Here is a 24,863-nt window from a genome sequence, read left to right on the forward strand (position 1 = left end):
TGAAGCCGCTGAGAAGAAAGGGCTTACTTGTTACAGTAGCTAGCATGACCCCTGCTCACTCACACTCCCTCCAGGTGAAAGCTGGCCGACTGAGCAGCCTGATGAAGGAGAAGCCTTCTGCAGAGGTTCCAGAGAGAGAAGACAGGCGAGGGATCGAAGCCTCTGATGCCCCAGGGGACGGCGGGTGTGCCCAGCTCCGAGGAGCTGACAACAAAGGCCAGAGATTTGTGCCCACAAAATGTTCTAAGCCGTATCAAGTTCCTGTTTGGAAAAGAAACTCGAGCTCCAGGATCAGGGCCAACCCGCATCTCCAGCCTAACACCACACCAAGGACAAGAGCCTCCATTTGTGCATCGCCGGCCGTTATCACAAACGAGGTCCCGGGCTTGCGGGACAACCCTGCACAGCGGGTACCCTGACCCCCTCCTCCCCCGACAGATGGGGAAAGCTGAAGCCTGCGGCTACCCTGCCAAGAGGAACTGTGGTTCACCGCGGGCCTACCAGGTGTGTGAGGGCTCAGTCCACACGTTAGCCCCGAAGGTGGGAGCCTGGAGGAGATCTGAGAGGGCAGGGACGCTGCCACCAGTGCCTGCAGGAAATATCTGCTGAATAAAGGAGCAGCTGCTTTTTCCCCTTTTTACAAATGAAGCGATGAGGCTCAGAGAGGGCAAGTCACTGACTCAAGGTCACCCAGCAAGTGAGGGAGGGAACCGGGTTTCGGGTCAAGATAGGACCCCAAAGCACCACCCTGCCTGCTCCGCCAGCCTGCTCCCAGTGCCATCACACCCACCCAGGGCCCAATCATACCGCGTTTAAGCCTTAGGCCCTTTTTTCTGTTCTTCCCAATTTTCTCTCCTCTCCCCCCGGCCCCGCCCCCCAATACACTTTCTTTTTGGCTTATTCACAACCTCCTGAGTTCCTCGTTCACTAAGTATTCATCCATTTAGAAGTAAGGACTGAGACACATGCCTTGTGCCTCTGTTCTAGATGCTGGGGGGAGGACGGGCAACAAAACAAAGATCCCTGTTCGGCCAGAGCTTACGTTTCTGAAGAGGGTAAGGATGGGGACAAAAAATAATCTTACACTATGTATTTACAGGTATTTAATCCGCACGCATTTTATTTATACGGAGTGATTAAACGTGAACATACTTTGTAAATTATATTTATAAACGTTAAAATAGAAATGCTGTTATATAAAGAATTATTTATAAATATTAAGAATGCTTAGAGATACTGCTCCTGGCCTCCCATGCCATGCACTGTGAGGAGAAGGCCTTAGCCTACACCCACTGCATCGCCTGCTGCCCCGCCTGCTGCCAGCCCAGGGCGGCCCGTGTGGGCGGCTGCTATTGCCCCAAGGAGACAGGATGGAGTCTGTGTCCGGCGCTGTCACTGGCTCTGCACCAGGACCCTCTGACCCAAGTGGGAGGTGTCCTTCTGTCCGACCAGTCACCCCACCCGACACAGACCACATGGCTTTGGTGGACAAGACCTGGCAGGGAGCAAGCTGCCCAGGCTTCTTCCAGGCTCCTCTGGCCACAGGCACACGGTAAGAGCTCCAACTCCAACACTGGGTGCATCAGGCCAGGGTGGCACCCTGGTCCCAGCAACATGGACCCTGGACTCATAAAATGATTTCTGTCCCCACCCCACACGACAGGCCTCATGGCAGCGTGACGGCTCCTCCATGCACGGGGCTATGAATAGAGCTGCTTTCCATCCCGACTCTATTTGTTTATTAATTATTTATTATCCGGTCTGATTCCACAGGGATGTGTGGTGACTCAGAGGAAGCACATCTAACAAAAATGGCAAAACTAAGAAATCGCACCAGAGAACATTCAAAAGAAAAAAAAATATTTGCAACATAAAATATTCATATAAAATCAATCTATATATATAAAAGCCAAGTGACCAGAACGACAGAAAGGACAGAACGACCAGAACAACCAGTCGCTATGATGCACACTGGGGAGGCCAAACAGCCCGATCAGGGCCCCGATCGGCCCCCCAACCTCCCACGGCCCCTCCCCCTGGCCGACCCCACCCCCGATTGGCCTCCCACATCAGAGATGGGGCCAGCTTGCCAACTGCCCACAGCCCCTCACCCCCACCAGCGGCCTGATCAGCCCCTGTTGGGGCAGGCTGGCCGGACCCCACCCGTGCATGAATTCGTGCACTGGGCCTCTGGTGTAAATATGAAATAAATGGTATGTCAGAAGTTGGCAAATACCATGGAGGAAAAGCAGTGAAGGAGAAGGGCAAGGGACTTGCAATTTTAAATAGAGTGAAAAAGGCAGGCGTGATGGAAGAGGGGAGGGAGGGAGCCATGGAGAAGGGTAACAGCCGGTGCAAAGGCCCTGAGGTGCTTATTTGTCTGCGTTGAGGAAGCCCGTGTGGCTGAAGCAGCGACGGGGAGAGCAGTTAGTGGGAGAGAAGGTTAGGTAAAAAGCCAGGGACCAGATCATGTAATAAAAATAATAACAGCTTTCTTCAAACGATTCCAAAAAATCCAAGAGGAAGGAAACACTTCCAAGCTCTTTCTATGAGACCAGCATTATCCTAATTCCAAAACCAGATAACCACACTACAAAGAAAGAGAACTATAGGCCAATATCCCTGATGAACATAGATGCTAAAATCCTCTACAAAATATTAGCAAATCCCATCCAGCAATATATGAAAAAGATCATACACTATGACCAAGTGGGATTTATTCCAGGGCTGCACGGCTGGTTCAATATTTGCAAATCAATAAATGTGATACATCACATAAACAAACTGAAAGATTAAAAAAACATGATCATATCAATAGATGCAGAAAAAGCATTCAACAAAATCCAATACCCATTTTTGATAAAAACTCTCAGCAAAGTGCGAAGAGAGGGATCATACGTCAACATGATAAAGGCCATATATGATAAACCTATAGCCAACATCATACTCAATGGGCAAAAACTAAAACCATTTCCCCTAAGAACAGAAACAAGACAGGGATGTCCGCTTTCACCACTCTCATTCAACGTAATACTGGAAGGCCTAGCCACAGCGACCAGACAAGAAGAGATAAAAGGCATCCAAACTGGAAAGGAGGAAGTAAAACTGTCATTTGCAGTTTTACCGATGACATGATATTGTACATAGAAAACCCTAAAGACTCCACCAAGAAACTACCAGATGTAATAAATGAATTCAGCAATGTAGCAGATACAAAATTAATACCCAGAAATCGATGGTATTTTTTTACACCAATGATGAACTCTCAGAAAGAGAAACTAAAAAATAATCCCATTTCCCATCGCAAGAAAAAAAATTAAGATATCTAGGAAACAAACTTAACCAAGGAGGTAAAGGACAGGACATTGAAAAAAAGAGATAGCCGAAACCGGTTTGGCTCAATGGATAGAGCGTCGGCCTACGGACTGAAAGGTCCCGGGTTCGATTCCGGTCAAGGGCATGTACCTGGGTTGTGGGCACATCCCCAGTAGGAGATATGCAGGAGGCAGCTGATCGATGTTTCTCTCTCATCGATGTTTCTAACTCTCTATCTCTCTCCCTTCCTCTCTGTAAAAAATCAATAAAATATATTAAAAAAAAAAAGAGAGATAGAGGAAGATATAAGCAAATGGAAGAATATACTGTGTGCATGGACTGGTAGAATTAGCATCAATAAAATGTCCATACTACCCAAAGCAATCTACAGACTCAATGCAGGTCTATTAAAATACCAACAGCATATTTCACAGATATAGAACAAAATACTCCAAAATTTATATGGAACCAAAAAAGACCCTGAATAGCCACAGCAAACTTAAAGAAGAACAAAGCTGGAGGGATCACAACATTGGATTTCAAGCTATACTACAAAGCCACTGTAATCAAAACAGCCTGGTACTGGCACAAGAACAGCATACAATGGAACAGAAGAACCCAGAAATCAACCCAAGCCATTACACTCAATTAATATTTGACAAAGGAGGCAAGAGCATACAATGGAGTAATGACAGTGTCTTTAATAAATGGTGTTAGGAAAACTGGACAGGTACATGCAAAAAAATGGAACTAGACCACCAACTTACACCATTCACAAGAACAAACTCAAAATGGATAAAAGACCTAAACGTAAGTCATGAAACCATAAAAATCCTAGAAGAATATGTAGGCAGCAAAATATCAGACATCTCACGTAGCAGAATTTTCACTGATACATAGCCTAGGGCAAGCGAAACAAAGAAAAAAATAAACAAATGGGATTACATCAAAATAAAAAGCTTTTGCACGGCAAAAGAATCCAGCATAAAAATTAAAAGGGAGCCCACAGTATGGGAGAACATATTTGCCAATGATACATCTGATAAGGGGTTAATTTCTAAAATATATAAAGTACTCATACAACTCAACAAAAGGAAGATAAATAATCCAATTTAACGATGGACTGAGGACTTAAATATACACTTCTCCAAAGAGGACAGACGGCCAAGAGATATGAAAAAATGCTCAAAGTCACTAATCATCAGAGAGATGCAAATTGAAATAACAACGAGGAACCACCTCACACCTGTCAGAATGGCTACCATCAATAAAACAACAAACAAGTGCTGGTGAGGATGTGGAGGAAAAGGAACCCTAGTGCACTGCTGGTGGGAGTGCAGACTGGTGCAACCACTATGGAAAACAGTTTGGAGTTTCCTCGAAAAATTAAAAATGGAACTGCCATTTGACCCAGTGATCCCACTTCTAGGAAGCCTGAAACACCAATCAGAAAGAATATATGCACCCCTATGTTCATAGCAGCGTAATTTACAATACCTACGATCTAGAACCAGCCCAAGTGCCCATCAGTAGATGAGTGGATAAAAAGCTGTGGTGGCCCGGCTGGTGTGGCTCAGTGGCTGACCATCAACTATGAACCAGAAGGTCACGGTTCAATTCCCAGTCAGGGTACATGCCCGGGTTGCAGGCTTGAACCCCAGTAGGGAGCATGCAGGAGGCAGCTGATCACTGATTCTCTCTCACCATTGATGTTTCTATATCCCTCTCCCTCACCCTTCCTCTCTGAAATCAATAAAAATATATATGTATTTTTTAAAGCTGTGGTATATTTACACCATGGAATACTATGCAGTTGTAAAAAAGAAGGAACTTTTGCCTTTTGCAACAACATGGAGGGACCCGGAGAGTTTTATGTTCAGCGAAATAAGCCAGTCAGAGAAAGACAAATATCACATGATCTCACTTATATATGGAATCCAATGAACAAAATAAACTGACAAATAAAATAGATCCAGAGACATGGAAGCATGCAGCAGACTTACGAATCTCATCAGAGGGAAGGGGGTGGGGGTGGGTGGGAAGAGATTTACCAAAAAACTCACATGCATATATGCATAAGCCATGGACAGACAACTGTGTGGTGAAGGCCTGGGGAAGGGGCGAGAGCGGGGAGGGAGGGGTTCCTGGGGGGGCGGGGGGGGGACATCTGTAATACTTGCAACAGTAAATTTTAAAGAAGAAAAAAAAGCTAAAAGATAGAAACAACCGAACTGTCCATTAGCTGAGTGAATAAACGAAATGTGGTACATCCGTACAGTGGAGTGTCATTCACCCTGAGAAAGGAAGGGAATTCTGAGACACGCTACAAAATTAATGAACCTTGAAAACTAGGCTCAGTGAAGTAATCCAGACACAAAAGAACAATTACTGTAGGATTCCACTTATACTAGGTGGCTGCAACAGGCAAATTCATAGACACAGAAAGTAGACTAGAGGTTACAGGGGCTGGTGGGAGGAGAATAGGTGGTTATTATTTAATGGATACAGTGTGTGTGGGGGGGGTGATGAAAAAATTCTGGCCATGGACACAGGTGATAGAAGTGGTAAAAATGGTATATTTTGTTATGCACATTTTACTGCAATAAGAAGATAACAGCTAACACTTATGTTGCCTTTGATGTTTCGGGAAGTGTTCGAAAAGCTTTCGCCATGTTACTTCATTTGCTGCTCCAACCACCCTACAGAGGAGAGGAACCTTCCAAACCAGTGCTGTCCAAGGAAATATGCCTACGAGCCTCGTCATATTTCTAGCGGAAAGAATAGGTGGCTTTATATATGTTATATGTATCTAATTTTAATAACATATTTTATGTAAGCTGATATATGCAAACACGATCATTTCAACGAGCAATCAGAATTATAAAATGTTAATATTTTTATTAATATAAAAATACTATTGCCCTAGCCAGTTTGGCTCAGTGGATAGAGCGTCGGCCTGCGAACTGAAAGGTCCCAGGTTCGATTCTGGTCAAGGGCACATGCCCGGGTTGTGGGCTCGATCCCCAGTGGGGGACTTGCAGGAGGCAACCGATCAATGATTCTCTCTCATCATGGATGTTTCTCTCTCTCTCCCTCTTCCTTCCTCTCTGAAATCAATCTACACTAGTAAAAGAGAAACATGGTAATTGGCGTACGACCGCTACCCTTCCCATTGGCTAATCAGCGTATCCTTATGCAAATTAACTGTCAGCCAAGATGGCGGCCGGCAGCCAGGCAGCTGGAAGCGAACATGAGGCTTGCTTGCTGCAGGGAATGCGGGCTCCAACGTTCCCCGCCTGCGCCTGCGCTGCCGGCCTCTCAGCCAACAGTTTGAAACTTTGTAACAAATACAGCCAGCCGGGATCTCAGAGCTGAAGTTATACATTGTTTCGATTATAGAACGCAAACAAACCAGCAGCGGAGGCCTCAGAGCTAGAGCCAGAGCTAAAGCTGGCCCAGAATAAAAAAAAAGAAAAAAAAAAGAAAAAAAGGAGCGGTTGGGAGATTCGGTCAATCACCAGCCTGAAGGCAGCCCTCAGCCCTCACCCAGACTGGCCAGGCACCCCAGTGGGGACCCCCACCCTGAAGGGGGTGTGACCAGCTGCAAACAGCCATCATCCCCTCATCCAGGCTGGCCAGGCACCCCAGTGGGGACCCCCACCCTGATCCAGGACACCCTTCTGGGCAAACCAGCCGGCCCCCAGGCCTCTATCCTATATAGTAAAAGGGTAATATGCCTCCCAGCACCGGAATCAGCGGAGCCGGGAGGCCTCCTGGCACTGGATCAGCGTGACGGGGGGAGCTCCTCAACCCCCTGATCGGCCTGCGGCTCTGTGTGTGACAGGGGGGAGCTCCTCAACCCCCTGATCGGCCCTGCTCTGTGCGTGACAGGGGGGAGCTCCTCAACCCCCTGATCGGTCCTGCTCTGTGTGTGACAGTGGCGGCGCCCCAACCCCCTGATCGGTCCTGCTCTGTGCGTGACAGGGGGGAGCTCCCCAACCTCCTAATGGGCCCTGCTCTGTGCATGACAGGGTACGGAGCCCCAACCCCCCTGATGGGCCCTGCTCTGTGCGTGACAGGGGGCAGTGCCCCAACCCCCTGATTGGCCCTGCTCTGTGCGTGACAGTGGGTGGCACCGCAACCTCCCCATCAACCCTGCCTTGAGTGTGACAGGGGGCAGTGCCCCAACTCCCAATCGGCCCTACCCTGAGCGTAACCAGGGGCTGCACCTAGGGATTGGGCCTGCCCTCTGCCACCCAGGGGCAGGCCTAAGCCAGCAGGTCGTTATCTCCCGAGGGGTCCCAGACTGTGAGAGGGCACAGGCCAGGCTGAGGGACCCCCCCTTCCCCCACCAGGTGCACAAATTTTTGTGCACCGGGCCTCTAGTAAAAATATATTTCTAAAAAAATACTATTGAGGTTAGTTTACATTTCTCCCCTCGGGCTCCCCTTCATTCTGCGCCTTTGAAATCCAGTGTGCAATTTTCACTCACAGCCCATGCAGTGCCCAAGCGCCACATGTGGCCAGTGGCTACTGCACTGGACAGCAGAGTCTGGGCCGTGGTGAGGACTTAGCTTTTACTCTGAGTGACAGGGGCCACGGGAAAGCTCTGAGCAGAGGAGGGATCAGGAGCTGACCCCGGTGACAGGAGGGTCCCTCCGGATTTGTGAGAGGAACAGATTGTGTCCCAGGAGGAGGAGATGGCACCAGTCCAGAGAGTGGCTGGACCAGGGTAGGCGGCAGTGGAGGTGGGGACATGAGGCCAGGTTCGGGAGACGTTCTCTAGGCAGAGGTGACAGGTGCACAAGAGAGAGGAGAGGTGGCCGACACAACAAGGTGAATCTACTCAACACTACGGAGCTGTACAGGTGCAAAGGGCTAAGACGATAACTTTTATGTTTGTGTTATTTACCACAATAAAAAAAAAATTGAATTTAAATTAAGAGAGAGAAAGAGAGAGAGAGAGAGAGAGAGAGAGAGCGCCCTGAGCAGTGTGGCTCAGTTTGTCGTCCCATACACTGAAAGGTTGTGCGTTTGATTCCTGGTTGGTGCGTACAGGAGGCAACCAATTGATGTTTCTCTCTCACATCGACGTCTGTCTGTCTGTCTGTCTCTCTTCCCTTTCTACAATCAATAAGCATGTCCTCAGGTGAGAATTTCAAAATAATAAATAAAAACAAAATTAAAAGAGAGAGAGAGGAGTCAAGGATGATGCAAAAGTATCTAGCCCTGGTCCCGGGGGTAGGAGGGGGCTGCCATTAACTGACAGCCTGGAGAGGAGCAGGCTGTGCTGTGCTTTGGTCTGGTTTTGGGGGCGGGAGCTCCATGTTGAGACCACCCTGGAGAGTTCAGCCAGGGGTACAGGCCGGAGACAGCATGCCTGTGCCGGGGGAGTGAGTACAACCTCCTCACCCCACTCGCCCCTACTTCCCCTGCCTGACCATCTAAGGGCCCAGCCTCTCTTTGGTTCCATGACACGGCTCCTGGCCCATCATCCCGTTCCCCTTCCTCCCTCATCACCAGCCCTGGCCCGGCACAGACTCCAGGCTCCCGGCTTTTGGAGAACAGGTTTCCAGAAGCCCCACTGCCCACTCCTACTGCCCACCCAGCTTCCCCGCCTTCAATCCCATCAAGGGTTGACGAGGCTGCTCATTCTGGATCGTCCGGCTGCTCAGGGAGCGGAGAACCTGAGGAGTGAGTACACACAACCCATGGAGATGCTAACCGGTGTGTGCAATATGCAGCCGGGACGTGGGGAAGGGGAGACAGAATCCGCGTGCTTATGGGTCCACGATCCTTTATTCAAATCCCTCGAGCTCAGATGTGTGCCGGGCGCAGACCTTCCCCCGACTGTGCGAGGTATTGGCGTGCCCGTGTCTGTTACACAACACCCACCAGAGGCTCGGAGGCGGCACCCTGTAATCAAACCCTAATATTTCCGCAGCCAAACACATGCATATTCACTTGCAGAGTGACACAGACTGACTATAAATAGCCTGGCTTCGGGGCTGGCCCTGCTGCCAGTCACGCGGGACCATAACTGATGGTGGCGGTGGCGTGTGGATCAGACAAACCCAGCTTCCCATCCCGGCTCTGCAATTTTCTGAGCCTGAGCAATTGACTTATTTACCTCCGGGGTCTCGGCCCTGGGGATAAGGAAGGATCTGGCTGTTGCCTGGAGGACTTAAATGAATGAGAATGAGGACAGAGACAGAGAGAACAGCAGCAGTAACAATAATTGCAGGTGACCTTCCCGGGGCCTCCCTATGGTCCAGGCGGGTCCTGAGTTCTGTGCTGCCGTGGAGCCGTCGATGGGAGCCCGTACTCTCCTGGGAGGCAGCCCTGCTGTTGGTTTCCCTCCATCACCCGAGGCCTGCAGCTCGCCCAGATGTTTATCTGACACAGGCCTTCAACTTGGGTCAAGCAGGCCCTAGGTCAGGCTGACCCGTTCCCGGTGCTGATCCCCTCCCGCCGGAGATAATTTAGTTAAACAGCCCCAGCTCTGTTTTCCTCCCCAAACAAGCCCAGAGGGAGGAAGTTATTTTGCTCCACCACACGAACATGTCCTGCACCGACGGGGAGCCCACGGGGAGCCCACACGTGCGGCCTCCAGACCAATGCTGTCCGCCTCCTGATCCAGCCACTCTCACGCCACCCGGAGCTGCCACCCTCCTTCCGCCACCTGAGTGTCCTCTCGCCTCTCCTTTCTCAGTTCCCCGGAGACCCTGGCCTTCCTTTGAGCTCAGAGGCAGCTCCAGAGGCCGCCCTGGGCCTAGAGGACGGGGAGTTACTTAAGCCGGGCTGGCTCTGGCCAGGGTCCCTAGGGCCCGGCACAGGCCTGGCACGGAGCAGTCACTCAATAAATCCTGGCTGCTGTTTGCCAGGGGTGAGAATGGCGAAGCCTTTGTGGAATGCAATTTGGCAGGGCCCACCCACATCTCGATGCAGCTTCCCTTTGCCTTAGCAAGTCCTCTTCCAGGAATCTGGCTGGTAGAAGCACTCTTGCACAAGCAGCGACTGAAGGTGTGGCTACAAGAATGTCAGGTGGCGCCACTCCCCAGCTCAAACGCTCCCCATGGCTCCCATCTCCCCATGGACGCCAAGCCCAAATTCTGGTCCAAGATGCAGAATGGAACCGCTAGGGCAGGGGTGGGGAACGTCTGGCCCGTGGGCCGTATGAGGCCTGAGAAATCACTGGGTCGGGCCCTGCCAAGGCGTTAGGGGTGAGTTAATTAAATGCCTGACCAAATACAGCGGGCGGATTTTTAAGTTGATAATTTTGTATGGCCCGTGAATGATGTTATAAGTATCCAGGGCCCTTGGCAGAAAAAAGGGCCCCCACCCCTGCTCTAGAGCAACAAAGAGGTAGTGTGAATCAGCTCACAGGGGGGGTAAGAGGGAACGCGAAATTACTCAATTCATCTAAGGGAAGCAGGAAATGAGAAAAAGGGAACAAAGAGCATGGGCGATAAACAGAAAACAAACAGCAAGAGGCAAGATTTAAATCCAGCCGCATCAATAATGGCTAATGGTCTGAGCCAGCGGTCTCCACCAAGCAGTTCCACTCCCAAGCACTTTTTTTAAAATATACTTTTATTGATTTTGGAGAGGAAAGAGAAATAGAAACATCAATGACGAGAGAGAATCATTGATCGGCTGCCTCCTGCACGCCCCCTACTGGGGATCGAGCCAGCAACCCAGGCATATGCCCTTGACGGGAAATCGAACCCGGGACCCTTCAGTCCGCAGGTCGACGCTCTATCCGCGGAGCCAAACCGGTTAGGGCTCCCGAGCACTTTTAATACAGCTGGGCCAACTGAGATGTGCTGTGAGTGTGAAATATACAACAAATTTTGAAAACTTAAGTGTAGGAAAAACGACGACTGTATAGCAAGTGTTAGTGAGGGTGTGGAAAGCGGGAATGGGAATTGATGCAGCCACTGTGAAAAAACAGCAGTTCTTCAAAGAGTTACACACAGAATTACCATACGACCCAGCCATTCTACTCCTAGGTTATACCCAAAACAACCGAGCCCTGGCCCGTGTGGCTCAACTGGTTGCGCTTCCTCCCAGGCACCGAGAAGTCCCGGGTTCGATGCCCATTCAGGACACATGCCCGGGTTCTGACCTCCATCCCCAGTAGGGGGTGTGCAGGAGGCAGCCGATCAATGTTTCTCTCTCCTCGATGTTTCTCTCTCTCCTCCTCTCCCTTCCTCTCTCTCTGTAAAATTAATAAAAACATCTGGGGGTGGGGGGTGGGGGAAGAACTGAAAGCAGGGCCCGGACAGACCCTATGCCAATGTTCAAAGCAGCACTATTCGCAATAGCCAAAAGGTGGAAATAACCCAAGCGCCCACCGACAAACAAGTGGGTAAACCAAATGCGGTTGTACACGGACCATGTAATGTTACTCAGTCATGGAGACATGCCACCACACGGATGAGCCTTGAAGACGTGACACTCAGCGAATTAAGGAAGACACAGGAGGATGAATGCTGTATGATACCACTCACATGAGGCACCTAGAGCAGGCAAACCTCTAAGGACAGAAAGCAGAAGAGAGGTTACTGGCAGAGGAGGGAGAGGGTCTGTTCAGCGGGTCGAGTGTCTGTTGGGAATGACGAACCAGCTCTAGAAATGGATCGTGGCTCTACTTGCACAGCATCGCAAATACACCTGTCACTGCATCGGACGCTGGAAAAGGGTGACACTGGTGAGTTTCATGTTATGTGTATTTAACCCACTCTAAGACATCTCATTAATGATTTTTATATTGATCACAGGTTGAAATGATAGCATTTGGGGCATATTAGATTACATAAAATATATTCACACTAATTTCCCCGGCTTCTACGGTGGCTACTAAAAGATTTCAAATAACATACATGGTTAGCATTTTATTTCTACTGGACAGCAATGCCCTTAATATTAATATGCTAATCGTCAGATGGAGACTGTCAGACTATATGCTATCTGCAAGAGACACACTAAATAGAAAGGCACATATAGGCTCACAGCAAATACTGGAAATAAACTTATAAAAAAAATCCACAAGGTGGAGGGTAAATAAGTTGTGGATGACCGCCCCGGCTGGGTGGCTCAGTTGGTGGAAGCATTGTTCCATGCACCAAAACGTTCCAGATTGCTCACATGGAGATAATTTTAAGACATTTGTTCAAGTTAAAAAGTAAGGATACTCCCGACCGGCTTGGCTCAGTGGATAGGGCGTCAGCCTGTGGACTCAAGGGTCCCAGGTTCGATTCCGGTCAAGAGCATGTACCTTGGTTGCGGGCACATCCCCAGTAGGAGGTGTGCAGGAGGCAGCCGGTCGATGTTTCTAACTCTCTAACCCTCTCCTTTCCTCTCTGTAAAAAATCAATAAAATATATTTTTTAAAAAAATAATAATAAAAATAAAAAATGAAAAAAGGATAGAAGAATTCATATGGTATGGATGCTCAAAGAAAAAAAAAAAGTATGCCTAAAAAAGGGGGTTGAAAGAATACAGTGCAATTGGCCCTGGCTGGGTAGTACAATTTGTTAGAGTGTAATCCCAATACACCAAAAGTTGTAGGTTCGATTCCCGGTCAGAGCACATACAAAAAGCCACCAATGCCCTAGCAGGCTTGGCTCAGTGGATAGAGCATCAGCCTGTGGACTGAAGGGTCCCAGGTTCAATTCCAGTCAAGGGCGTGTGCCTGGGTTTCGGGCTGGATCCCCAGCAGGGAGTGTGCAGGAGGCAGCCGATCAATGATTCTCTCTCATCATTGATGTTTCTCTCTCTCTCTCCCTCTCCCTTCCTCTCTGAAATCAATAAAAATATATATATTTTTAAAAGCCACCAATGAAGGCATCAATAAGTGGAACAACAAATTGATGTCTCTCTCAAGTCAATTTAAAAAAAAAGAATGCAACACAAACTCCCCACAGAGGTCCCCTCTACGGAGGGAGGGGGGACAGTGAAAAGAATTATAGTGTTTTGTGACTCTGTCCTGTGTAATAATTAATACAGACCTTCCCTCAAATTAGCCGACCGGAAGCGAAGAGCTAAGGAATCTTATTTTAGCCGGGGCACCCAAAGTCTCAGACTGGCAGAGCGCCTGAAGCAACTGCAAACCCCGGGGAAACCACGTTTGCAATTCAAATGTGTGGTCCGGGAGGGCAGGGGCCTCACCTGGGAGCCTTTTAGAAGCGCTGAGCCACAGACCTGCTGAATCAGAACCCACACTTTAACAGGCCCCCAAGGAATCTGTGGCCAGGTCAAGTCTGAGAAACTGCTGGTTGCTGTCTGCACCAGTGGGTCCAGACGAAAAGCTGGTTAGTGACAATAAGAGCAATGACAGTGAGAGTGATCAGCTAGCACTTATTTATTTTTAGTGTGTTGTTGTCTTTTTAAAATATATTTTTATTGATTTCAGAGAGGAAGGGAGAGGGAGAGAGAGATAGAAACATCAATGATGAGAATCTTCAACCGGCTGCCTCCTGCACGACCCCTACTGGGAATCAAACCCGCAACCTGAGCATGTGCCCTTGACCGGAATCAAATCTGGGACCTTTCAGTCCGCAGGCTGATGCTCTATCCGCTGAGCCAAACCGGCTAGGGCTCAACTAGCATTTATAACGTGCTTAAATGCCAGGCACCTGACAACACATTATATCAAATAAAATTCCACAACCTTCCCATCATTAGATAATTTAGGTAAATCTAAGACTTCATATCTGCTGTCCCAACCTCCAAAAATCTCTAAAAACCATCCTTTTCCCTCAGCCTTCAAGAATCACTCGAGGACAGACCCGGCCTGCAATGCCCATCCTTATGTATCCCTCTCGGTGTCAACAGCCACAGACCCGTCAGCAGCAGAAATCCTCTCTGCTGCAGAAATCTTAGTATATTTGGCCGGGGAGCTTGCAAGGCATTCCCCACCATCATGTGCTGAAATATTCTGAATTTTGAAACACGATCCCGGTTAGTGCCATACATGCAGCACTTCTGTTAACACGCGATGTCACCTAGCTGACCTGCAAGAGGAAGGGATCAGGCCCCTCTCACTGATGGGGAAACTGAGGCTGAGAGAGGTGGGGGCCCTTGCTCCAAGTCCCTCAGCCGGCTGCAAGCCAGATGTGCCTTGGAGTCCTGACCCCTCCACCCCATCCCTTAGGTCAGCGGTTCTCAAACTGTGGGTCGAACGACCCTTTCACAGGGGTCGCCTAATACCATCGGAAAACACATATATAATTACATATTGTTTTTGTGATTAATCACTATGCTTTCATGATGTTCAATTTGTAACAATGAAATTGGGGGTCACCACAACATGAGGAACTGTATTAAAGGGTCGCGGCATTAGGAAGGTTGAGAACCACTGCCTTAGGTCTTGCTGACTCATACCAGCTTGTCACCCACCCAGGCTCGCTCACAAGCTCACAAACTCACACACATCCTCGGTCTGGGGGAAGCTGGGCGGCCGTGGTTATGTTAATGAAGACACAAAGGAGGGCAAGAGAGAAAGGAAGGAGGGACCGCACCCTGCTGAGCCGGGCCTTCCAAAGGCTCAGTTGAGACCCCAGCTGGATCCCAACCCAAAGTGGGGGCAGAAGGGTGAGGGCAGCTTCCAGACTGTGGGCTTTCTCATGTTGGCTCCAGGAACAAGGAAGTATCGAGGTTGTATAGGTTCTGCGGCCTGACCACCATTTAGCAGCTGTGCGATTCTGGGCAAGTCACTGAACAGCTCTGCGCCTCAGTTTGTTCATCTGTAAAATGGGGATGCTCACTGCGCCTAACCTCCTAGGGTCCTTCTGTGAGTGAGTGAGTCAGTGCTTAGGAAGGGCTTAGACCAGTGTCGGGGCAGTGCTAGCTGTTATTATTATTATTATCATCGTCGCTATGGTCACAATCTATGTGAAGCTCTTAACCGGATCCACAAGCGCCCCGAGATCCTTTGCCAGATTTGGGGAGAGCCAAGTGTGTATTTCTCCGGGGAGAAGGTCTGTAGTCTCTGATCAGATTCCCCAAAGGACCTGACACCTCTTTTTCCTCAAACTGCGAACCCCAGCATGCTCTTAAGCTCAGGCCGAAAGAGGGTGGGCCAGTAGACGGGACTGCAAGCTCCCCCGCCCCCACCGCCGGGCCCCCCTCAATCCCCTCTCCTCCTGTCTCCAAGCAGGTCCACGCTGGCTCCTGAACTCCCTCCCAACCGCACAAGCATCTTTCCTCTACCTTCATACCTCTCTCCCCTCACCTCCTCACCTCCTCACACTCCTGGGGCCAACTACTGCCTCTTCCAGAACTTTCCTTCACTCCTTTCCTTCTCTCTCCTGAGCCTGTGAGCCTGCTCAGGTCCTGAAAACCCAATCTCATGTGCTCCTCTCCTCCCAGCCTGGGCAAAGGCCGCCTGGCCCCTCGTTTATGCACTAAATGCCGATTATGAGCGTATTCCAAGTCAGGTCCTGGGGATGAATTCTGTCCCGGGAATAAACTAAGTGACGCGAAGGAAGCTGGACAGGGCCAACGAGGGAGCCTCCCCTCGCAGAGGCCTGTGAGACAGGAAGGAGTTGGGGGAGATCTCTGCAGGCAGAGGGCACAGCAAGGGAGGGAGGACCAAGCTTCATGCGTGAAGGCAAGGTCAAAGGTGAGAGATGAGGTCAAGGAGATAAGCCAGGCCAGACGGGAGGGGTGCTGTCTGGAAGGTGAGAATCAGATGTTTACTTGAGAGCATAAAGGAGCTATAGCAGCGGTTCTCAACCTGTGGGTCGCGACCCCTTTGAGGGTCGAACGACCCTTTCACAGGGGTTGTCTAAGACCATCGGAAAACACATAGATAATTACATATTGTTTTTGTGATTAATCACTATGCTTTAATGATGTTCAATCTGTAACAATGAAAAGACATCCTGCATATCAGGTATTTACATTACGATTCATAACAGTAGCAACATTACAGTTATGAAGTAGCAACGGAAATAATTTTATGGTTGGGGGTCACCACCACATGAGGAACTGTATCAAAGGGTCTCGGCATCAGGAAGGTTGAGAATCTCTGCTCTAGAGGATAGCAAGTATCGCCCACCCTGCCTCCCTTCCTTGGGGCCATCCGTCCCCTTCTCATGGCTCTTCATTATGTCCCAGTCTGGCTCCTGCCCCCACCACCCATCAAACCCAGGGCGTCTTTGCTTCCAGAACAGCTGCTTCCAACCCAGGAAGCCCGACCTCAAGTCCATTTAAGCTGAAACCTTTCTAGAAACTCCCCTACGCTGTTCCTGAGACGCTGACCGTGCCTGGTCCTGATCCTCCTCCCTCTCTTTCTGTTCTGCTCTACACATGGGCGGCCACCTAGGTGGATCCTCAACCCTCTCCTGTCCTCTCCTGGGGACTCATCCCCATCCCCGGGGCCCAGTTTTCACTCAGTGTCACTGCCTCTCACTTGAGACCCCTACAGGTCACTCATTCAGTCTCCGACTCTCTCCTCTCTGCATTCCTCCAAGAGCCAAGAAAGAGGGTGTTAGGTTTTGCTCTCTGGGGGTTGAGTTCCCCAAACTACCAGCGCTCTATCATGTCCCAAGACAGGGCAGCTGCATCCACCCAGTTGTTCAGGCCAATGACCTCGGGTCACCCTAGACTCCTTTTCTCGTTCCTCCCATCACCAGAACCACGGCACCCCAGGTGCCAGCCTCCATGTCGCAGGCCCTCCTTCCCCACGAAGCTTCAACTGGCCTTGTGCAGAGCACCCCACGCTTCTCTGCTGGGAATGGCCTGGAATCTAAAGCCTGCCCCCAGAAGCTCCCTCCTCCAGGAAGCCTGCCCTGATGCCCCCACATACCCCAGAAGTCATGTCTCCTCCCAGCCTCCACCAGCCCAGCTGACCAAGATACTGATCTCACACGGCAGGGAGGATGGGCGTGTACTCAGCTTCCCTCCTGCCCTGTCCCCGAGGGCAGAGCTCTAAGGCCAGGCACACAGAAGGCCAGCAGTGTGGGTCTGAATTAACGAGTAGAATCCACCTGGATTCAAGTCCTTGCTCTACCGGCAGCTAGCTGGGTGACCTTGGGCAGGTCACGTCACCTCTCTGGGACAGGGGGATGCCGGCCACCTGGGAGTCCGGCCCTGGTTTGTAAGCAAACTATGATGACTCTACCCCACATGGCACCATAGCTGCTGGGCCAAGCAACAGGTGACACAGACAAGTGGCAACAGGAGGTCCTAAAACAGGAGTGGGCAAACTTTTTGACTCGAGGGCCACAATGGGTTCTTAAACTGGACCGGAGGGCCGGAACAAAAGCATGGATGGAGTGTTTGTGTGAACTAATATAAATTCAAAGTAAACATCATTACATAAAAGGGTACTGTCTTTTTTTTTTTTTTTAGTTTTATTCATTTCAAATGGGTTGCAGGCCGTAGTTTGCCCAAGGCTGTCCTAAAAGCAAGGAGCCGAATGGGAAAGACCCAGAAGGAGAAATAAAGCAGGATCCTCTCTACAAAGCAAAAACCCATCACACAAAGCCAGCGACTGCCAGGGCACAGGAGAACAAAAAGCGACACTTACATCCGCAGGCAGGTTGCCGGGGGAGGCAAGGGAAGCGAACGGGAACACGGAATTTCACATGCTTACATATAAGCGCATAGATACAAGTATCCAGGTGACTATTCTAGATCGGGACGGGGGTGGGTCACAGAGGCGGCCACGTCTGTCGAGACCCATGCAGATGCAGGCATAGACTCCGTGCGTTTTACTGCATGGGAACTACACTTCCAGGAGAGAGCTGTGGGGGAGCACACACGTCCGAAACTCTGTGAAAGGGGGAGCGTGTGCACAAAAGCGGGGTCACAGGCACATTCTGGGGACAGAAGTAAGGACCGTGTGGCAAGAGGTTGCTAAGCCGAGGGGAGTCTGGCCTGGAGGTTAAGAGCCAAGAGCTCTTCCAGAGGGTCCCCCTCACGGAGCCTGGGGGTCCCCACCCAAGGATGGGGGAGGTGCCGTGAAGAACAGGGAGGAAGTTATAGTCGCAACCACCCTGTGAGGCAGGAGCTCTGGTGTCGCCTGCCCAGCACTTCCCGGGGGACACCAAGCAGCACACCCTCTGGTAAAGGGCTCGGGGAGCTTCCACCTGCGCAGGGGTCCTGGGGGGAGGGCCCCCCTTAGCCTCCAGGGCCCAGGGGTCATTCACAGGGTCCTGCAGCCACAGACATCCCCCTCAGTCTGCTCCAAGGCTGCCAGGGGGCACTGCAGACTGGGATGGGGGGGAGGGGGTCACCTAAAGTCAACGAAGTGCCAAACACCAGAGGTACTTTGAAGGGGAACTACTGAGGGATGGAGGGAGCAAGAGGAGCCTGGCTGGGCCCTGGCCGGCTAGCTCAGTTGGTTAGAGCATCGTCCAATGTTGCAGGTTTGACCCCTGGTCAGGGCGCATACAAGAATCAACCAATGAATGTATAATTAAGTGGAAAAACAAAATGATCTCTAGCTAAAAAAATCAGTAAATTTTTTTGCCCTAGCCAGTTTGGCTCAGTGAATAGAGTGTCGGCCTGCGGACTGAAGGGTCCCGGGTTCGATTCCGGTCAAGGGCATGTACCTTGATTGTGGGCACATCCCCAGTAGCGGGTGTGCAGGAGGCAGCTGATCGATGTTTCTCTCTCATCCATGTTTCTAACTCTCTATCCCTCTCCCTTCCTCTCTGCAAAAAATCAATAAAATATATATTTTAAAAAATAAAATAAATAAAAAATAAAAAAAATCAGTAAATTTTTAAAAAGTTATCTTTAAAAATAGAAAGCATCCCGCATCTTGACTCACTTAAATCTCCTAACCACCCCGGGAGGGGAGTTCTGTTACAGATGAGGAAACCGAGACCCAAAGGGTATTTGATTGCCTGGGACCTCGCCTCCATTTAAAATGCCAACACTGAGCCCTTGCTGGGTAGCTCAGTTGGTTAGAGCATCGTCCGGATGCATCAAAGTTGTGGGCTTGATCCCAGCCAGGGCACATACAAGAATCAACCAACGCCCTAGCTGGTTTGGCTCGGTGGATAGAGCGTCGGCCTGCGGACTGAGGGGTTCCGGGTTCGAATCCGGTCAAGGGCATGTGCCTTGGTTGCGGGCACATCCTCAGTGGGGGGTGTGCAGGAGGCAGCTGATCGATGTTTCTCTCTCATTGATGTTTCTGGCTCTCTATCCCTCTCCCTTCCTCTCTGTAAAAAATCAATAAAATATATTAAAAAAAAAAAAAGAATCAACCAACAAATGCATAAATTAGTGGAACAACAAATCAATGTTTCTCTCTCTCTCTCTCTCAAAATCAATAAAAATAAATAAATAAAACGCCAACATTGATTGCCTCGGTTTAGGGGGGAAGGCAATAAAAACGTGGGTCTGACCTCACGGGAGACTTTGCTACTTCTCTTAATAATAACAATAACAATAATAATCCCACTAACAGTTTTTGAGCCCTTGCCAGGCATTGCACACGCGTGAGCACGCCTGAGGTGGGTCCCCTGTTATTCCCATGTTTTCCAGATGAGGAAACGGAGGCACAGAGCAGGGAAGCCCCATCTGTTTCCAGAGTCACGCCGCCGTGCCTGATGCCAGAGCGGCCTGCTCTGTGTCGTCCAGTTCAGAATGCCAACATTGTTCCCATGTGCCTTTGGGGAGGACAATGGGGACCTTTCAGAGAGGAGAAGTCAGCCTGGGTCCCATGGGAGGACAGTAATCATAGCGAAAATAGCAGCGACCTCCGTTGCACGCCCGGCCTGGGAGAGCTCAGCCTCCTGAGGCCCTCCCAGCAGACCCTACAAGGGAGCCGGCCTGAGCCCATTCTACAGACAAGCAAACTGAGACCCAGGAAAGGCATCACTTGCCCAGAGTCATGCTGTGATTAAGTGGAAGAGCCAGCATTCCCTCCCGTGCCTGCCCATTTAGGGGGTTCATGCTTCCGCTGAGTTGAAAAGGCCCCAGGAGAAAGAACTGACAAAGAATGACAGACACCACCACCCCTGGCTGTACGGCTACCTATGGACTTTTAAAATATATATATTTTTATTGATTTCAGAGAGGAAGGGAGAGGGAGAGATAGAAACATCAATGATGAGAGAGAATCATTGATCACCTGCCTCCTGCACGCCCCCCACTGGGGTCGAGCCTGCAACCCGGATGTATGCCCTGACCGGGAATCGAACCGTGACCTTCTGGTTCATAGGTTGATGATCAACCACTGAGCCACGCCGGCCAGGCTACCTGTGAACCTTTTATGGATTTTCGTTAACCCTCACAACAACCTTCCAAAAGTAGGTACTGAGATGAACCCATTTAATAGAGGGGAAAACCGAGGCCTAGGGTCAGCAAGCCTCTTGGCTGCAACCATTCATCCAGGAAGTGGCAGAGCCAAGGTTCGAACCAACAGACAGTTGGCTTCCCACGCCCACGCTCTTGACCTCCACACCACCTGGCAAGCGTGTGAAGCAGGCCACAGGCAGGAGGAACAGGCAAGGAGGTCACAAGACGCAAAGACCCCAGGGATGGACAGGGGGGATGAACTGAGCAGGAAGGGGAACTCCAGGCGAAAGGTGTTGTTTACGAGGTGGATTAGCTGTGTGGGATTTGACGAATTCTGTCGGGTAGTCTGTGCGTCCCCAAGGAGGAAGCAACTACTTTCTCTCCCAGTCTCTCTTTTTCTAAGCGATATAGGCACGTGGGACAGGGGACCTCCTCAGAGTGACCGAATGACACGTTACAGGTTCAGAACCCAGCAACCCCGCTTCCGGGAGTTTATCCCACAGGCACGTCCATTTCCCAACAAGACACGCGGAAGCACGCCTTCCCTCTCTGCGCGCAGAAACTTTGGGAAACATCTCCATGCCAAGCCGAGGAGGATTCACCCACTCCACGGAATACCACGCGGCCAAGAAAAAGACGCGGAAACCCTCCGTGTGCAGCGCCGTAGTGTCTCCCAGGGAGCTGAAGTGAAAAAAGCCACCTGCAGGATGATGGGAAGAGCGCGCTACCGTCTGTGCACAATAAACATTTGTAAAGACAGACACACAGATGTGAATGTGTGTGTCAGAATTGAGGAGTTGCGTCTGGGGAGGCAAGCCGGGGCCCCAGGGACGCCAGGGGAAATGGAGGAGACTTATTACTTTGAATGTGTCCCACGTGCCTGTATCGCTTAGAAAAAGAGAGACAGGGGGAGAAAGTAGTTGCTTCCTCCTTGGGGAGGCACAGACTACCCTACAGAACTCGTCAAATCCCACACAGCTAATCCAGCCTCGAAAACAACACTTACCTTTCGCCTCCCCCCTGGATTAGGTCCCAAAACCTAACTGAGCCTCAGGGCCTGACACACAGTAGGCCCTCCCCCTGAACTAGGTCCCAAAACCTAACTGAGCCCCAGGGCCTGACACACAGTAGGCCCTCCCCCTGGACTAGGTCCCAAAACCTAACTGAGCCCCAGGGCCTGACACACAGTAGGCCCTCCCCCTGGACTAGGTCCCAAAACCTAACTGAGCCTCAGGGCCTGACACACAGTAGGCCCTCCCCCTGGACCAGGTCCCAAAACCTAACTGAGCCCCAGGGCCTGACACACAGTAGGCCCTCAGGAAGTTTCACTGGGAACAATTCAAAAAACAAAGGCAGTTTCCCCAGCTGCTCCTGCCAACAGATCCCCTTCTCCCCCCCCCCCCCCCACCATGAATACACAAACTACACAAAACTAATTGTCAGCAAAACTAGAAATGTCTTAGCAAACATTCTCTCCCCATTGGGGAAACTTACATGGCCCCGAGACACAAAGGCTTCAGTCAATGGGGACAACACTCTAATGGTGGGACTCCAGGCAGGGGAGAAGTCTAGAGAAGGAATGAGGAGGGGCGCCTTGGGGACAATTCAAGTAAACATTTCCCATGTGTCTCTCGTGTGACGAATCCTATGCTGGGGAGCCAGCTCTCAGGCAGGCCCTCCGCCCTCCAATAGAGGGGACAGACCAGCGATGGACAGTGCATAAGTGGGGGGGGCGGGGGGGCACTCTTTCGGATGGAGGGGGAACACTCCGCACCTTGGATGTGTAGTTCAGGAACTTCCTATTTCTACTAAGACTGAGAGTGTCTGGTGGGGGGAAGGCCCCAAGGGGGCCAGGGGGAGACGACCATGCCCCCCAGCCCTCTCCCCTGCAGGGCAGGAGAGGGAGCAAGGCAGCCCCCCAGTTGCTCTCCAAGCCCAGGCCGGCTGGAAAGGAATGCCATGCTTCCCTGTTTCCAATTAACTTCCCCACCAGCAGCCCTCTGCATTCTTGAGACCAGGAGTCAAGGCAGCTACAGGGAGAGCTGGGAAGGCTGGCGGGAACTCTGCTGGTGGCTGGACCTGGAGAACCCTCCCCACCCCCGGGGGACACCCTCCCTCCCCCACCCTCCCCCACCCCCGCCCCAGGGCTTGGCACAGACCTCTTGGCTCCTCCCAGACTCACTGGAGCTGAGAAGGGGAAGAAGACCCCACATCCCCAGGGAATGCCCCAGAGGCCTCTGGGAAGGAAGTCACCTGGGAGGGGGGGGGGGGGGGCAGGGCATAGGCCTGTCCCTCGGGGGCCTTACTCCTGCTTCCCCCTCAAAGTCAATCTATTCCTACTTTCAGGAAACATCTCTGTATGCCTGTCATCTCCGGGAGAAAGACATTGGCGCATCAAGAAGACAGCAGTTGGGGGGCAGGGGCTCCCTCAAAATGTGGTCTTCCCAGCTCTGCTGACAAGCATGGAGCCCGCCTGCCACAACCCCAAGCCATGGCCCCGGCTTCCCGGGAACTCAGTGTCTTCATCTAGTGAGGGAGGTGACACAGGACCCCCAAAGGTGGATTCAGCACCAGTGAATGCTGAAGGGGGAGGGCCCCAGGTCAGACAGGTGGAGGGATATGTCACCGAAGCAGAATTATCTAGAAGCGGAATTATCTAGAAACCGAATTATCTACAGGTGGGCCTCACCGGCCACAGGAACATCCTCAGGGGTGAATACCTGGTGTGATCTCCATAAAACCCCCAGCCCCAGGCAATCCTCCCCACCCTACAGGCAGGCATGCCACATCCCACCGGCTGAATGAGAAATAAAAAAACGTTTGGAGACACTTTCACCCCCTCAAGGTCAGCTAAGGGAACTGTAATTATCCCCACGTACAGAGGCGGAAACTGAGGACGAGGGAGGGCAATGACCTCCCTAAGATAACAGACTGGGAGCAGGCGTGTGACACCAGGCCAGGCGGAGAATGGGCAGGAGAACTCTCTGCCCGCTGCATCAGGGTGCCACGGAGGGCCACAGGGCAGAGGGACAACCAGGTCCCCAACAGCTCAGCTTCCCTCCCTGCAGGCTTGAGAAGCAGCAAGCCAGGGCAAGTCCCGGCTCAGGGGGAGAAGAGGATGACAGTGGGGCTGGCTGCTGGGTGACCTCAGTCAGGCCTGGGACATCCCCTTGCCCTGACTCACACACCTCCAACTCTCAGCTGGGCCACAGGTGAGATGACCCTGCCCTCAGCCCAGTGGCCAGGTTCACTCTGACAGCTCTGTCCAGGGATTAACTACATTGGGGACCATGATCAACTGAAATCAAAGGGACCAAGTGCCCAAGAGGGCACAGGGGAACCTAACAGTTTTGAACGGAGTTGGAGAAACCTGAGAGGGTTACAAATGGGGGCTGTGTGACCCTGGGCAAGCCACTGAACCTCTCTGAGCCTCCATTAGCCTGCCTGCAGAATGGGCTGATAGCAGCCCCTACTTCCTCCTCCCATTGTGGCCACTTTGCAGCAGCCCTAATGCTCCCTGGGTAGAGAGACGGAGCTGATTTCCAACTCTTAGGAGTCGGGGAGCTCTGGGGAAGGGCGGGGCGGTCAATGGACCCCTGAAGTCCCCCCTGACACCAGCTCCTGAGCTGTCACCTCCCCCGGTTCTCCCATCATCCCTGAGGTTAACTCGGCCTCACCCCTACCCCCGCCCCAGGTGAGGGTTTGAAAAGCGCTCAGAACTTACAAATCTCAGTCCTTTGGTGTCTCGGTGTTTCTACAAACTGTTTCCCAGACAAGCGCCCTCGGAAAGATGTGAGGGAAGTGCAGGCGCTCAGTACCAACCCAGATCCTCGTCCTACCATTGGAGTGCTGTGACAAAAGGGGCTGCCGGTCCGGGCGGACGGAAGGCTGGGCACCGACTGCAGCCCCGGGGTCCGGGAGCCCCGGAGGGCCGGAGGGCCGGGACCTGTCACCCCCGCCTCCCTCCCCCAGGAGCTGACACGGCGGCCTCTGACCCCACCTCCCGGGAAGCTCAGCTGCTCAGAACCACAAAGCAAAACAAAGGGGCGCGGAGAGGAAGGAGCCACCGTGCCTCCCAATCACCGCGGGCGCCCGCGCCCCAACCCGCACCCTCCCGCGGCTCCTCGCCCGCTTCCCCGCTGGCCGCGGACCAAGGCCTGGGCAGCCCGGGTCCCTTGTCTCCCCGCGGCCGCCCGTGACAGCAGCCGGAGAAGCAGCCCAGGGGCAGCCAGGGATGGGAAAACCAGATGGCTCCGTCCCCCCTCCCTCCTCCATCCCTCCCTCCC

General features: G+C 51.6%; 1 protein-coding gene across 1 annotated transcript in view; it reads right to left on the reverse strand.

The window, feature by feature from the left end:
- Positions 1–24,863, reverse strand: part of BICRA (BRD4 interacting chromatin remodeling complex associated protein) — a 76,294-nt gene that overhangs the window by 50,148 nt on the left and 1,283 nt on the right.

This window comes from Myotis yumanensis, unplaced genomic scaffold, assembly GCF_028538775.1.
Source record: "Myotis yumanensis isolate MYYU_CA2020_CCGP unplaced genomic scaffold, mMyoYum1.0.hap1 SCAF_23, whole genome shotgun sequence".
Lineage (NCBI taxonomy): Eukaryota > Metazoa > Chordata > Mammalia > Chiroptera > Vespertilionidae > Myotis > Myotis yumanensis.